We start from the raw sequence: 5741 nt of genomic DNA on the forward strand, positions 1-5741 counted from the left end.
TTAAAAAAGAGTTTTTAGCCAATCAAGAGCTCTTGGTTTTCCGTATCAATTTTAGCATAAATTTATCTAGATATGGGAAAAGCCTTTTGAGATTTTGGTAGGAACTACACTAAAACTACAGATCAAGGGCATTCTGGTGGCCTAGTGGCAAGAAGCTGCACTGCAGTCCCAGAGGTATGCAGTTCAAATCCGCCAGATGCTCTGCTGGAGAAGGAGGGGCAATCTCCTCCTGTACCAGTCAGATACGATTTGACAGTACACACACAAAATAATAAAATAAAAAAACAAAAAAACCCCTGTAGATCAATAGAATTGGCATCTCTTCTATGTTGAATCTTTCAATACATGAACATATTATATGTGACTTCAAATTTTTGAGAGAATACTTCTAACTTAGGAATCTATACTAGTTATACAAAAGAATTTTAAAAAATTACACATTTGTAGACACGAAAAATCTTAACATTTTCATTTTCTCAGGAAGCTATTATAATATGTGAAGAAGAAAAGAAGTATTTCCAGAAAATGAATTATACAACACATAAAGAAGTAAAGGGAATCCAGGATAAAAATGAAGGCTCACCCCAGGATAACAGCTATGACCCAGGAGAAGAGGGCAACCACTTCTGCTTAGAGTAAGTCAGATGGCAACAGTACACATGTTTTCAAAATTATTACATTCTCAATGTGTTGAAATGTAATTTATGTTATTGAAAGAGAATTTTAGGTTGAATTAATAATAATATAGAAAATAAAATACTGAACAACAACAACAACAAATCCAACCCTGGACCATCATTAGCTACAAGAAAAACAAACAGCTGAGTAGGAAAAATTTGCCACATAATTTTTTCACAATTATACAATGAAAAATATTCCCATAATTATGGTAATACAAACACTGAACAGTGATCTAAAGAAAAATTTTAACATTTATTTTGGAAAATCAGGGGAATGGAACAGTAAATCTGCATATTTATAGTATATCCAAGGGATAAAAGAGCAGTGGAACTTAAAATCAGTAAGTGAAATACATAAACATATTACTTAGATGCATAGAGGTAAATAACGAATTAACTAAAAAAGATTATAATGTTGCTTTTGGGAGGGGATATTAGGGATGGGAAGGAGTTTAGTGTATCACTAAAAATTACTGAAGGAGCTGAACATATGTGGCAGTGCCCATCTAGCTGAGTTTACATATTGTACCCTCAGCAGCTGCCTCCTGCTAGCCAAGTTCTAGAACAAGCACTGGAGTGAGAGCTCATTGTAACTTTAGAGTCCTTATTTTCTTTTGCACCTTTTAGGATTTCCATGACTTTATGTTGCTGACTCATTCACAACTTTAAAAGATATAAAACATATTTTATCCAGCATTTTGGATATTGTATTGCTAGAGTATTGTTTTGTTTTTGCCTTCATCCTACTTTTTATAACTAGAATTCCAAAAAGAGCATGTATTCACCTCAAAGTGATTTAGATCAGTAACTTCACACATATTGAATAACATTAGCCTCTTATTCCTGGGAGAAGAGCTTTAGAAATCCATTGAAAATTTCTAAAATCACTTTTTCTAGTGGCACAAATAATACCACTCTGCTCTCAAGAGAATTCTGCTCAGGTCTATCCTTAATGAGCATAGAAACATCTTGGAGTGAAGAAGTGTTAATACGTATTACTTACCCAGGTTTTAATGATATCAGTTATAGAACTGATAGAATTTTGGAGATTACCATTGGACTCAGTTGTGGTAACAGACCCTATGAAAATATTTTTGAGGGAAAAAGTCACCCCAATTACATGCATAAAAAGTCAGAATTAGCTTTATTTTTATATGCCCACTGAGTTGGTCAGTGAAGGAGAGGAAGACCTTCAATGAGTGACTTCAGTAATGAGCTCTATTATGTCATAAATGATGAAGAGAGCAGAGGATAGGGCAGGGTTCAGGTTGGCTGTTTATAGGGTTGCTATGAGTCATACCTGACTCTTAACTAATCGGTGCCTAACCACAATATTGAGTACCTTGGAATGTTGGGTGTGAATGTCTATACTCTTAAGAACATGAGATTTGTATCCTCTTATTGTAAGGAATTAAACAGGTCTTTTCTGTAAAATGATAACCTATAGCATTTAAATTTCTGAACTTTATTTCAGAAGAGGTTTAATTTGGGGGTTGTGTGAAGTTCTCTTTAGTGTTTCCTTAAAACTATGTCCTTATGTAGAGTGAAGTGAGACCTTAACATCATCTGTGTACTTGCTGATGATCACTGTTTTGTTTTGGATTAATTAATATTTAAGTCCTGTCAACATTCAAAATAAAATAAGAGGGTGCCTGAGGAACTGATTTAAAGCTTCAATGCCACAGCCCACAGACTTGAGTTTGAACCCTAGGTTTATCACTACTAGCTCATCCTCTGGAATTCAGAGCTTGGGAATCAATATGAATCTCTTAATGTCATCAACTTTACAATAAGATACAATTAAAGAACAATCCCTAAATTTTTGGATATAGACTGTTAACAGATTATTATACCTTGTTTCTTTTATTAAAAAAAAATAGTTAAGGGAAGGAGAAGCTCCCCCTCCCCCTGTTTTTCCTCAGGGATTTATTTTTTAAATCAAGATAAATAAGTATAAGCACATTATTTCAAGAGAGTGGTGGTGGGAAGACCCTTTAGGACCTTGCTGCACTTTGGCAGCCTGTTGACCAGCAGGGAATCAATCCTTCTAAATTCTTACAGGTGACTGTTCATCACTAACTCCCAGCCACTCCTCTGGAACCCTCATCTCTGCCTATCATCAGAGGCTCTTGGGCCACCTATGGCCCTCAGGCACTGGGAACATAACACCAACATTCAGGGTCCTGCCAAGGCATTGCTTTGCCTAGGTCATCATCCAAGTTTGCCAGTTGTACACATTAACTTGAAGGCTCCAGCAACTAGCACCTGCAGGATACAGTCCTATAGCAGAAGGTCCAAGACACAGTTCTTCCTCCTGAATTTTCAGGAAGAGTGGTGAAGACAGTTGGGAAATCTGGCTTTATAACTCCACAGAACAATGAGGACAAAAGATTTCAGGAGAGAAGGCTTCAACCAAAAAAAACCAATAAGCTATTCCCCCCACAGGCCTTAGTTGCAGGACTAGAGAGAAAGGAACAGGAGCAGTTGTCCTCTGTGCGCCAGTACCAGATAATTTTGCCACATGACCAGAAAGGAAGAACTACAGGCAGGGTGAGTTGTCCTTCCCCTCCCTGCAAGTATATTGAGCTCCTCGATTGAAGCAGATCTCCCTTTCAGTCAAAGGATCAGAGAGAAAGGTAGAGTGAGCTGCTCATCCATCCTCTGAAGCCGTGAGCTCCTGAGACAATGTCATCAGACCAAGGACCTGCTAGAACCCCCCTCCTCAAAAAAAACCCTAATGCAGCAATGGCATGGAAGAAGCAGGCTACCTCACACCCTACACAAAACCAAAGTAAGATGTAACCCCCCAAAAGTGATCAAAACACTAAATCGAGGGATTTCACGAAGCCACAAAGTCTGATGGTAATTTCTGACACAGAATTCAAAAGAACAATGATAGAATATTTTCAACGAGTGAAAGACCAACTCAAAGAATTACAGGATTCTACAAACAAAAGCCAAGAGGTACTTATTAAAAAAAATCAAAGACAATGCAGATTAAACAAATAAGGCATTAGAAACTCTAGAAAAATAAGAAAATGCAATCCAGAATATGAGGATCATTGTCTCTGATGCTTTCAACATGTTGGAGCAAAGTTGAAGAGATGGAACACAGAACCAGCAAAATAAAAGATAGAATTATCAGCACTGATCTGCTAGAGCAAAAAACCGAATCAGAAAGGATGGAAAAAGAAGGAAACCTAAGAATAATGTGGGAAACCTTCAAGAGGAACAATAAGCACATAATTGGAAACCCAGGACAGGAAGAAGGAAAATAAAAGCATTGAGAGACTTATTAGAAGAAAACTTGCCAGGCATAATGAAAAATGAGAGAAAAAAAATATATATGAAGCAGAGTGACAACAAATGCTGGTGAAGTTGTGGAGAAACTGGGACCCTCATTCACTGTTAGCTGGAGTGTAAAATGGTACAACCACTATGGAAGGCAGTATGGTGCTTCCTCAAAAAGTTGGAAATAGAAATAACATTTAATCCAGCAATTCCACTACTGGGAATATGCCCTAAGGAAATAAAAAATGCCACCCAAACAAATATATGCACACCTATATTTATCACTGCTGCATTGTTCACAATAGCAAAGAGACGGAAACAACCCAAGTGCCCATCAACAAACAAATGGATAGAGAAGCTGTGGTATACTCACATAATGGAATACAACATTACACTGAAAAACAAGGAACTAATAAAATATTATATAAAGTGGGTGACACTGGAGGCTATTATGTTGAGTGAAGTATCTCAGTCATGAAAGGAAAAATACTCCATAATGCCTCTGTTATAAAATAGGACTAACATTGGGGGGGGGGAACTAAGGAAAAAGGGATATATAATGTACACTGCATTGAAACAGATGAGGGAAAGAACTATTTAAAAGGAATATATGATAAGGTGTTATTTGCATGACAATAGTACAGAATAAGAGCTGCATAGCATAGTGGATGGGGGGCAGGTAGGAAATTGTTCAACAATGAAAGATACAAGCAGACTGGAGGGGGAGGAGAGGAGGAAAATGTACACCAATGAATGAATGGAAATCCAAATTCTCTATAAAGTTTCTTCAAAATCTCAATTAAAATAAAAGCATTTAAAAAGAAACAGAGTGAATGCCATATAGACTAGACCCCAAAAGAAAAAATCAAGGCATATCATAGTCAAATTTGCCAGAACCAAGGATAAAAAGAGCATTCTAAAAGCAGCTACGGGGGCGGGGGGGACCAACAAAAAACCTATACAGGACAGCAAATTAAATGCCAATTTATCAGCAGAAACCATGCTAGCAAGGAGACATTGAAATGACATATATTAAACACTTAAAGAACACAACTACTAACCAAGAATACTGTACCCAGCAAAACTGTAATCTCTGATAAAATAGATTTCAGCATAAAAAAAATATCACAAAGGAAAAGGAAGGTCACTATACAATGCCAAAACAGTCAATAGAACAAGAGGACATAACCATAATAAATATCTATTTATGAAATGAAATAGCTGTAAAATACACAAAGTAAACATTAACAACTGAAGAAAGAAATAGACAACAACACAATACAAGTTGTTGTTGTTGATTGCCACCAAGTCAAGCATGACTCATAGTCACTCTATGAACAAAAAGACCTTTTCCCTTTTTATAACTATTGTCATTTCTCCAAGTTCATAGAGTTCCCAGAGGCATGTACTTCAGGAAATGGACGCCATTCCTGCTTCCAAACCTTTTTCACAACTGGGAGCTCCACCAAACACTGTCCACTTTGGTAAACCATTATGGTATTTAATACTCCAATGGCACAATATTTAGCATCACAGAAAACTCAGATTATTTCATGCAGCACATTGACAAAGAGTGACATACAAACTGGAAAAATGTTCCTTCAGATTTAACAGCACTACTCTCATTTGTTGTTGTTATGTGCAGTCAAGTTGCTTGTGACTCATAGCGACACTACGTACAACAGCCCTAAACTCTGCTCTGTCCTGTGCCAATCGCACTGTCTCTGACACTCCCATCCCGATTATCCCAGTCACTGAATCAATCCACCT

The sequence above is a fragment of the Elephantulus edwardii genome, unplaced genomic scaffold (assembly GCF_000299155.1).
Source record: "Elephantulus edwardii isolate Elephantulus edwardi_28Jun2011 unplaced genomic scaffold, EleEdw1.0 scaffold00260, whole genome shotgun sequence".
In the NCBI taxonomy this organism is placed as follows: domain Eukaryota; kingdom Metazoa; phylum Chordata; class Mammalia; order Macroscelidea; family Macroscelididae; genus Elephantulus; species Elephantulus edwardii.